The 11,850-nt window shown below is 31.4% G+C and overlaps 1 long non-coding RNA gene across 1 annotated transcript; it reads right to left on the bottom strand.

The window, feature by feature from the left end:
* Positions 1-4,925: 4,925 nt before the first annotated feature.
* On the bottom strand, positions 4,926-10,838 carry LOC115879135. Its single transcript, XR_004049668.1, has 2 exons — positions 10,582-10,838; positions 4,926-5,247 (listed from the first exon to the last, which is right to left on the bottom strand). It is a non-coding gene; the product is annotated as an uncharacterized LOC115879135 (long non-coding RNA).
* Between the last annotated feature and the right edge of the window lie 1,012 nt (positions 10,839-11,850).

Here is an 11,850-nt window from a genome sequence, read left to right as displayed (position 1 = left end):
AAAATGTATATAGGCCACTGATTTTTTAGTGAAATAGTGTAAGCAGTTTAATGCCGATTATAAGTTGTGTCTTGATATTTTATCGATTTCGGCCTCCTTGATGAGATAAACGCAATTTTATTAATTTGCCTTGATCCAAGTCTAATAGCAACCTTTAAAAAATTTTGATATCATTAACGTTTTAAATAAGTACTCATTGGTTCCTCATGAAAAAATATAAAAAAAGTTCCCATAAACAAGGTATGGAAATGCATAGTTTTAGAGTTACAGGATGTTAAAACTTTTGAAAATTAGTTTTTTTGCGGGGGTCAACCGCTGACATATTTCTGTACACTAATACCACGAATAACGCCAAGAATGCCAACTAATACCACGACTAATACCACTAATACCAAATAACGTCAACATTATTTAGTACACCAAATTACACCAGCGGTTTACCCATCGGCTGTATTACTGTAATTATCTTAAATATAATTATTTTTTTATTTAAAATTGCTGTAGCTTGGACTAATAGTAATAATAACTAATAATAATAATACCGTTTAATAATACATTAGGTAAAATATATAAATTTATTAATTTAATTTTTAATTTTATTTCATTAGTTAGGATTAATAAAATTGCGTTTATCTCATCAAAGAGGCCGGATTCAACAAAATATCAAGAGATAACTTTTAATTGGCATTAAACTTCCTACACAATTTTGATATCAAAAGAAAAAAAGTCAGTGGCGCACATGTTTTTTTTGAAAAATATTCCAGTGATAACTCATTTGCACGTCCCTGATGAATTTATTGGCAATTTTTTAGCATTAACATATGTAGCACTTATAGTAACTTTTACCCTCAAAATTTCATTCGAATCACTAAAAGTACTTGGAAGAAAATTATAATAAATCGAAAGATTATTAAGACTTTAACACCCTGTAGCGACGAAACAAAGCAGAATCGGACCTATGTTGATTTGAAAAATAAATCTCATTTTTACGTGAGGAACTCCCCACGAGAGATGGCACATGTTTTTTGAAACACCCTGCATAGTGCTAATACATATTATACAAATTAATTTTATCTGCGTGACGTTTGTAAACATAATCGAGTGAATGTACCATAGATATGCATAAAAGGTAGACTAAGCAGGGTATACAAGGTGGCAATGCAAGATGCAACCTGCAATATGCAAGACGCAACGGGCAATACGCAAGACGCAACGCGCAAGATGCAATACGCAATACACTAGACGTAAAACGCAACACGTAACACAAGACGCATCATACAATACGCAAAACACAACGGGCAACGCGCCAGACGTAACGACAGGAACAATAATATTTGAACCATCCTTATAAGGATTATTTATTAATATATGTTCAGTTTGCCTCAGAACTTCAGTACTTCCAATTTATGTACCTGCAAATATTGTTTCAAAAACATTAATAAAAACCAACGATCATGTTCTCGGAGCGAACACAACAAGCGGCGGGCCGTTCTCCAACTCGTACCTTCCCAATAATCGATCACGGCACATGGTAAACGTCATCTTTATTACAATCGTACCGTAATAAACGCGGCAATAAACATATAAAACCGTCCGTCGCGTCGGCCCAACGTCTCAAATTCAGCAAAACACGATCCTCCGCGCGCGCAATTTTATATTTATTTATTTTTAAAGTTGGCAATAATTAATGGGCCGGTCGAAGTCGCTAAACGACAGAGGAACGTAATGTCGTAACTACGTTTAGAGTAACAAGGAAGAGTTAGTTTAGTAACTATAGTATTTTGGTATTTTAAACAAGACTGAATATTTTCATGGTGTTAGTATTATATATAATAGCTCTAAAAGCCTAAAAGGCTCATGGCTTGATTGGTTATCTTTCTCCATTTGTTTCTGTCTTTTACCTTTATTCTCCACCCATCCACTCTTATCCTTCCCAAGTCCTCTTCTACATTCTTTTTCCATCTGATTTTTGGTCTACCCCCTTCTCTTTCCACCTATTTCGGGTTTCATTATTATACCAGGAATTCTTGCTTCAGCCATTCTTTCAATGCGTCCCAGCCATCTCAGTCTTTGTGCTCTTGCTACTTCCGTTATGCTCGGTTCCCGATATAGTTGCTTTAATTCTTCATTTGTTCTTCTGGTCCATATATTGTCTATCTTCTTTCCTGCAAAAATCTTCCTCAGTATTTTTCTTTCCCAAATCTCTAGCCTCAAACTTTCCGTTGCATTGAACGTCCACGTTTCACATGCATACAGCGTAACCATTCGAAACTCTATCCGCAAGGTATCGAATTCATTATTCTAGGTCGTATTTTTGAGTTTCTGTAGCCTTTTGTTACCGCTATAAATCTGTCTTTCTTTCAAGTACACATTGCCTTAGTCCCAGCTATCGTCAGTATCGTGTTCGAGAAATCGTCATATTTAAATATAATACTGTATTTATAGTAAACATGAAATTAATATTTACTTAATACGAACAATTATTATTTTCAGGACTATTTTACTCCAGTACATTTTTCGTGCACCCAGCTCTTACATTTCATGGACTGGATCATGCTCTCTTGAGAATATCCTTGAAGATTTGTTTTCTGATTGTAAATATATTTATGCTATCGAAATTTTATTTTGCTTTGCAGATTCGTTTTAAGTTAAATACTAGTTTTTCTTCTGAATCTCCTTTTTCGAAAGTTTCAATAATTATTTAAGTTCTGGAAAAATATAATGAGAGACATGAAAGTTTTCTAATATCCATATATTATCAATTAAAATGTTTTCTTCTCCTTTGCTTAAAACGGATTGTGGTCTCATTTTCATCGCGATAGGGTCTGTACAATAACCTTATCTCACAAAGTTGTTCTTAATGAATAAACCATTATTAACAGATTCAATCGTTTTAAGCGTGTTATCTGCGGAGCATTTAAGTTTTCTTACCTTATTATCTGATAATACCAGAAATCGTCACTCCCATGTCCTGGTATTCGTCATCTTTAATTAACATATATTTTCTTTAAAATCCTGAAACAAAATGGTATGACGGATAGTGGTACGCATATTCTTACTGTTTAAAATAACACCATTAAAGATAAGGTGTAGACATCCTAACAAAATTAATTCATCTACTTCCATGCACCAGTAACCGTCATATGTGCCGATTATTAGGACACCGCCAGTTTTATTAGACCTATAGTAATCGGCTCACAAAAATAAACTAAAAATATTCTTTAAATTTTGTATAATCGTTTAAAGACAGCATGTAGAATATCCATACAGGTTATTTAATATAAAACATGCATAATTAAACTTAATTTTGTACACTTCTGTAATGATTCCTGATCTACTTAAAAGTTTGGATGCCTTAAAGCTACGTTTAGACTATGCAAGTTTTGCTTGCGCAAGAACTTGATTACAAGTACTTGCTTAATATAAACTGTGTTTCAAGTAATTGCTCAACTGATTGTACAAGAAAAATTACTAATTGCAAGTAAAGTTAATCGACGGTCTACTTTTCTTGCATGCTAGGACTTGCAGAGCGAAAAATTGTAGACGTGTATACACGTTGTCCAGTCCTTGCAGTAGCAATTGCACGTAAAAGTGATGCCAAGCAGGTGGTCTGATGACCAAATTATGAGTTTTATAACAATTTACGAAAAGCACGAATGTTTGTGGAAAGTTACAAGTGAACGTTATAAAAATAAAAATGCGAGAGATCCTGCATTTGATGCTCCTAAATTTTGCCTTCGATTTATCCATGGTTTTACCCACACTGTTGCTTTTCGATTTTTCTTGTTTTTCTAACAAAATACGTAATTCATCACTTAACGCATGACATAAAATATTCACACCAGATTTAATAATCACGATGGTCTCCATACTTCTTGTATCAGAACTTGACTAGTGTAAACATACAATTTTAAAATTATCAAATGCAAGTACTTCCAACCAAGTATTTGCGCAAGCAAAACTTGCATCGTGCAAACGCCGCTTAACATACACGTTGTCGTGATCCTGGATTGGACCACCGTCGTCACCAATCTTGTAGTCGCTGCCACCAAATGTTGTAGTTCTCTATTTGACTCGTATCACCACTTGTTGGGAATGTTATTCTTTATTTTTTTTATAATTAAATTCTTACTAAGTTGTTATTACTTTTTATTTTTAAACTTTTAATACAAAATATAAATTTAGCAGTATTACGTCTATGAAAAATTTTTATGAATGTTCCCGGTCCCTTCTGTGACCGTGCTTTTATGAGAATGCCCTCTCCGAAAATCCACGGGCGTACCTACTACTATTTCTTAATAATATTTTCAGGTAGGTTTGCAAAGGGACAAACATGACCATTTCTTAAAGTAAATAGAAACCAGACATCGCGTCTGAAAGTAAACGAATTACAAAGGAAAACTAAAATGATGCAACTATTTATGACTATTTCTTCCAAATTTCATCTTAAGGTAATGGTTCTGTTTATTTGCATCACCCATCTTTCTGAGAAGAATAATAATGTTGATGGTATTTTTCGTACCTTAAATTCTTTAGGCATAGCCGTAGAATAAGGGTAAAAATAATATTTTATACAATTTGTCGAATATACATATACATATAACCATATTAAATGTATGTTCACAACACCTCCCCCTTAATGAGAGATTTCATGAGGTGAAAGTGATATGAAATCTCAAAACAAATGTTATATAATTAATTAGTATAACTCAGATGGAAATGAATAAAAGTACATATATAAAAGTATTATACAAGTCTTAACTACTAATTATAACTAACTTACATTCTAACTTAACTAACATTTTTTTTTATAACTATTGCAGATTTAAAAATGTATCAAATGCGGAAATTATTTTTCTTTTAATGGTCGCCTTGATGGTACATACCCAATGGGTCTGCGCGAGGGCGCCTGTAAATTAACATTCTCTTCTTCGGAGTTTTCATAGTTACCTACATTTTCAGAGTTTTGGCTAATATTACGATTATAATGAGCAACATATCTATCACTAATGTCGAATGGTGGAATAAAATCACTTGAAATATTGGACTGGACTGTATTTCCATGAGGGATTAGCATTGATGATGCGCTATAAGCTTTACATTGTTTACCTATAGTGACACTACCGCAATTTTTTAGTATTACATCTACGTGATTTTTTTTTATTATTACATGATATCGTAAGAGTTTCTGGATGAGGAACTGCAAATAACCAAGTGTTACTGGTAATTATTATAAATAAATTAACCCTAAAACAAAATATATATACTAATAATAAGCTAATTAAAATTTATTAATTCTAGTTTTTATAATCTATATATACTGATTATGTTTAGTTTTAATAATAAAAATATTTAATCTATTTGCATGAATAGTTTGTTTATTTTTTCCTTTTTGAATTGTATAATTTACATCTGATATTTTTTTTATAATGGTATATGGACCAATCCATAAGGCGGAAAGTTTTTTACTTCTGCCACGTCGAACTGATTCGTCGTAAAGTAACACTTTGTCACCAATTTCGAATATTCTGGTATAACTGTTTTTATCGTAATTATTTTTTGATATGTTTTTACATTTTAATAAGTTTTCTTTAGCTAATTGATTAGAATGTTGCATTTTTTGTTTAAGATTGTTTATGAAATCATCATAAGTATAATTGACTTTAGGTGGTTGTTTAACTGATGTTGGTAATGTAGGAATATGTCCGAATAAAAGTTCAAATGGAGAAAATTGTGTAGCAGTGTGAGGTGTAGTATTATATGTAAATGTTGCATAGGGAATCCAATTATCCCAGTCTGTTTGAGATGTCTTAATGAAGTGTCTTAAATATTCTTCTAGAACTTTATGAGAGCGTTCTAGTGCTCCGTTTGACTCTGGGTGATAACTTGTTGTTTGGATCTTTTTTATCTTTAAAAACTTGCAAGTACTTTTAAAAATATCACTTAAAAAATTTGACCCCTGATCTGTGACTAGCATGTCAGGTATTCCGTAAATGCATATAATATTCGTTACAAAATGATGCGCTACAGTTACAGCTTCTTGATTTCTCATAGGTATATTAATTATATATTTTGTTAAATCATCCTGAAAGGTTAATATGTATTTGTGACCATTTTCGGTTTCTGGTAGTGGTCCAACTATATCTAAAAAACATTTTTCGAACGGTTTTGATGCCGTGGTCGTAATTACCATAGGCATTTTTGTTTTTCGAGACTGTTTATTTTTTTGACAAAGTTCACATTTTTTTATAAACTCTTTTATGTCTTTTTTCATACCTTTCCATGTATATAATTGAGATAATTTTTTATATGTGCGGGATGACCCTTGATGACCTCCTAATGGACAATTGTGATTTTCATTTAATAATACAACTTTTTCAGCATCTGAGGGGTTGATAAGACTGTTGTTAAATATTGTAATTTCTGAATAGAGGTCTTTAAAAATATATCTTATCATAGGAAGAACGATTTCCCATTTGACTAATGAGTTGTAATGATATTTTATAAATGATAGTTCGGTTTTTTCGTTGGATATAATATTTCGTAAAGTTAGTAAGCAAGACCAAATATTTTCATAATTAATATCACTGAATGTATTTTCGTTGTCTGTTAATAGAAATATATTACAATTATTTTGTTGATACTGAAAAACTGACGGCATGTCTAAAGGATTTGTGTTATCGTAATGTTCTAAAAATGTATTAATTTGTTTATTTTTTTCTAGAATTTTAAAGTCGTTTTTGTTGAATAATTTTGGCAAAAATAAAACTATAGGTATAAGTTGTGGTGTTTCAAACAGATTTGTGTTTTTTTCTTTGACTTTGGAATTAATAATTATATGGCTTTCGAGATGTGTTTTAAAATTATCATAATTGGTAATAATAGAATTGACATTTGTTGTGCTAACTATTCTACTCAATGCATCAGCATTTGTATTAATCTTTCCAGCTTTATAAATTATTTCATAGTCATATTCTTCAAGTTTTATTCTAAAACGCGTCAAACGAGAACCAGGGTCTTTGATATTAAATATATAGAGTAGGGGTTTGTGATCTGTAACAATTTTAAATCTTGTGCCAAAAATATATGGACGGAAATGTTTTACTGCCCAGACGATTGCAGTTAGCTCTTTTTCTGAAGTTGAATAATTTTGTTCTGCTTTATTTAGAGTTCTACTAGCAAACGCTATTGGACGATCATGATTAACCTTACCCTGCGATAAAATTGCTCCTACTGCGAAATTACTCGCATCTGTTGTTATAATAAATTCTTTGGTAAAATCTGGGTATTGGAGAACAGGTGGAAAAGTTATACTATCTTTAAGAATTTGGAAAGAATTTTCGCATTTTATACCCCAATTAAAAACAGAATCTTTTTTTAATAATTCGGTTAAAGGTTTAGCAATTTTAGCGAAATTTTTGATAAATTTCCTATAATATCCTACAAGCCCTAAAAAAGATTTTATATCTTTAGGATTTTTAGGTTGCGGAAAGTTTGTTACACATTGAATTTTTGATGGATCTGGTTTAATGCCGTTTTCTGTAATAATGTGACCTAAGTATAAACATTCTTTTCGTAAAAACTGACACTTCGAAGGTTGAAGTTTTAAATTATGTTGTCTAAATCTTTGAAAAACTTCAATTAATCTATCGTTATGTTCATTTAAGTTGTTTGCATAAATTACTATATCATCTAAATAAATAAAGCATTTCATACCATTAAGACCGCTTAAAACTGTGTTCATGAGTCTTTGAAATGTGGCGGGAGCTCCTTTTAAACCGAAAGGCATTCTGTTATAAACGTAATGTCCTGTATTAGTGCTAAAAGCGGTTTTATTTTTATCTTTTTCGTCCATTTCTACCTGATGAAATCCACTAGTAAGATCTAAGGTAGTAAAATAATGAGATTTTCCTAACTGGTCTAAAATTTCTGCTATATTAGGTAGAGGATATGCGTTTCCAATGGTAATTTCATTTAACTTTCGAAAATCAACGCATACTCTAAATTTAGGTGATAATGGGTCGCTTTTCTTAGGAACAACTAGTAAAGGACTATTCCAAGGACTGTCCGAAGCGGAAATTACCCCGTCTTTTAACATTTGCTCAGTTTGTTCATTAATTATTTCTTTATGTTTGAAAGGCAATCTATAAGGTTTTACGTTAATAGGACCTTTATTACTTTCTGTCGGTATAGTGTGTTTTATTGTGTTGGTGCTTGTTAGTTTATCGCCTTCTAAGTAAAAAATATCGTTAAAATCTCTACAAATATCTAATACTGAATTAGTTTCTTCTTCATTTAATTGGTCTAGATTAATTTCTTTTCTTATTTTAGCAAAACGATCGATAATGTCATAATTATATGTTTCTATAAATTCGTACTCATTAAAAGAAATAGGTTCGACATTCACTCTAGGTGTATGGATAGTTTGAGCTTCATTAGAAATATTTAATATGCTAACTAAACATTTATAGTTCTGGACTTTTGTTAGGCTTGACCCTAGATATAAATGTTCGGATAATTGTTTTGAAACTACTATGCCTTCGGACGAAGATAAATTAGCTAGAGCAGGTACAATAATTTGACATCTCGCGGGAATTATTGTAGTTGCTTCTGACGGCAAAATTTTAAAAAAATTGTCTTCAAAATTAATGACTCCGTCTTCGTAATTTATTTTGGCTTTATACTTTTGCAAAAAATCGCGTCCTAATAGTCCATCACTTTTAATCGGTATACTATCTGGCACAATGTGAAAAGGATGAGTTATTGCTTTGTTATTGTTTAATTTAATTGGGATGTTACAAACACCTTTAGTAAATACAGGTTCTTTACTTATACCTTTTAATTCTATAATGCAAGTTTTATTTAATTTTAGATTATTTTGTAATAAGATACATTCTTTCAATAAAGATATATCTGCCCCTGTATCTAATAAAAGATGTAATTCTTTATCTTTTATATCTAAAGAAGGGATTTTAATTATCTCTAATTGTTGGTAACTATCGGAAAATAATACTGATTTATGCGGTATGTCAATTAAGTTTTGCTCAATTTTAATTTTATTTTTATGCTCAGGTAGTGTGTAATTCATAGAACAGCTATTATCTAATTTTAAGAAGCGCTTAATCGGCTGCTCGCGACCAAGGCTTCGCTCTCGTTTCCCGAAAAATTTTGAGATGTGCTCGGTTCTGAAAAATAATTATCTGCTGAATTGATTAACGACTGAGAATTTATAGTTTGAATTTGTTGTGGTGATCTATTATTTGAACTATTAAAATTGGTAGTACTGGATTCATTATTGTAATTAGAAAAATTTTGAGATTGTTGAGGTATCGAAACATTTTGCTGCCGTTGAGGAACTTGTGAGTTATTAAAATTTCTTGGATTCTGAGAATATCTATTATTGTAATTTGAACGAGGATTATTACTGTTATAATTGTTACCATAATTACGATTATAATTACGCACGTCGTTGTTCTGATTAAAATTTTGATTGTTGTAGTTTCGATTAGTGAAACGTCCTTGATTATATTGTACTGTATTTACGTCTTGTCTATTTGAAAAATTATTATTGCTATTAAAATTTTGCGGTGGGCGTGTCTGATTATTGCTAGGTACATTTCTATTATATGAGTTACTATTTTGTTCGTATTGCCTAAGCTGTCTACACTGTGATGTTAAATGATTATTTTTAAAACAAAATAAACAGGAATTATTAGAAGAATGATTATTTAATTGTCTATTTCCACGCTCTACAAAACCTATATTTTTAAAATGCGAGTTTTTAAACCTGTCATTATTCTCAAGTTCCATTTCAATTGCTAATGATAAAGCTTTATCTAAATATGTAGTATTTTCGGCAATAATACGCATTTGAATTTTTTCATCGTTGAGTCCTTTTCTAAAAGTATTGACTAAAATGGAGTTTAAATTTTCTATTAAAACAGTAGCTTCGTTATTTGCATAATTTAAGTGACACGTTTCTTTATATTTATTAAAGAGAATTTGTAATCTATCGCCATATTCTTTTACAGTTTCCCTAAAATGTTGCTTTATATTCATTATTTGTGTTAGAAAATGCGATGGTGGTGTTTTATCAGTAAAGTGCTCTCTAATAAGAAATCTTTTAGTTCTTCCCAATTTTGAAACTGTTTATATTGTGTTACCTCTTGTGCCTTCCCTTTTAATTTAGTACCAAAATTAAATCTACTAAGTAATTCTTTTTGATCCACTTTGACAATTTTAATATTGAATCACAATTTTTTAGAAAAATTGGAGTGAATTTGCGTCACCCTGACCATCAAATGAATTTATTAAATTCAGAACATCAGTTGCGTCTTTTACCTCCTGCCATTATTATATTTTATTAATGATTTATTACTTTAGTTTAAAATTATTATTTATTTTTATAGATGTATTTTTAGTTTGAAGAGAGAAAAAAAAATATTTACGAATTTTAAGCAATATTTTTTTTTTTTGTTATTTGCAGCCCAGAATTATTATTGTCTTAACTTAAATCCTAACTAACTAAAATCAGAAGAAAAACAGTAGCGTCACAATACAGTAAACAAATGAAAGACTTACCCCGTCATCATCTGGTGAAAACAAAAGCTTCCCTGGAGACTTGCTGCTGCGTCTGGCGCTCCTTCAGTGTCCCCAATGTCTACGTCTCGTGTCGGGCTTCTTGCTGCTTCTTGGTTTGCACCTTCAAGAACTGCCCGTTGCCTCTATCTTCTTCCAAAAACTGGTAGGTTTTCTGCTGCGTCTGGCGCACCTTCAGGAAACCTTGGTAGTTTTACCGCTGCCACCAATGTCGTGATCCTGGATTGGACCACCGTCGTCACCAATCTTGTGGTCGCTGCCACCAAATGTTGTAGTTCTCTATTTGACCTGTATCACCACTTGTTGGGAATGTTATTCTTTATTTTTTTTATAATTAAATTCTTACTAAGTTGTTATTACTTTTTATTTTAAACTTTTAATACAAAATATAAATTTAGCAGTATTACGTCTATGAAAAATTTTTATGAATGTTCCCGGTCCCTTCTGTGACCGTGCTTTTATGAAATGCCCTCTCCGAAAATCCACGGGCGTACCTACTATTTCTTAATAATATTTTCAGGTAGGTTTGCAAAGGACAAACATGACCATTTCTTAAGTAGAATAGAAACCAGACATCGTGTCTGAAAGTAAACGAATTACAAAGGAAAACTAAAAATGATGCAACTATTTATGACTATTTCTTCCAAATTTCATCTTAAGGTAATGGTTCTGTTTATTTGCATCACCCATCTTTCTGAGAAGAATAATAATGTTGATGGTATTTTTCGTACCTTAAATTCTTTAGGCATAGCCGTAGAATAAGGGTAAAAATAATATTTTATACAATTTGTCGAATATACATATACATATAACCATATTAAATGTATGTTCACAACAACGTTAAAGAACTTGCACAGAAGCAACAATCCTCCCAATCCAAGGTACCAAAAAGTAATGCAAAAACGAATTATGACAGCTATTATAAAACGCAAGTTATCAAATCGTTCAAATAATATCAAATCTTGAAATGCATTTTGATTTATTATTGTGCTATATTAAAATTCCTTCATTTTTGACAAAAACTGTGTTGTGAAAGAAAGTGATGAACGCTGATTCAGTACCGATTACTGGTACACTTAACTTAACCTGGAATGGGTATCCTCCAACGGTCTAAGATATTCGAAGAAATTTCTCAGAACTTACGACCGAGAAAAACAAATTTCTTGGATTTAAGCAAAGAACAATCTTCGGGAGTTTTTTAACAGGACACCTCAATGAACAACTCAGTAGATTGAAACTAAGGAACAACGG

This window comes from Sitophilus oryzae, unplaced genomic scaffold (assembly GCF_002938485.1).
Source record: "Sitophilus oryzae breed Bouriz unplaced genomic scaffold, Soryzae_2.0 scaffold_1576_pilon_pilon, whole genome shotgun sequence".
Lineage (NCBI taxonomy): Eukaryota > Metazoa > Arthropoda > Insecta > Coleoptera > Curculionidae > Sitophilus > Sitophilus oryzae.
The sequence above is the reverse complement of the archived record's forward strand: the minus strand, read 5'-3'. Positions and strand labels throughout refer to the sequence as shown.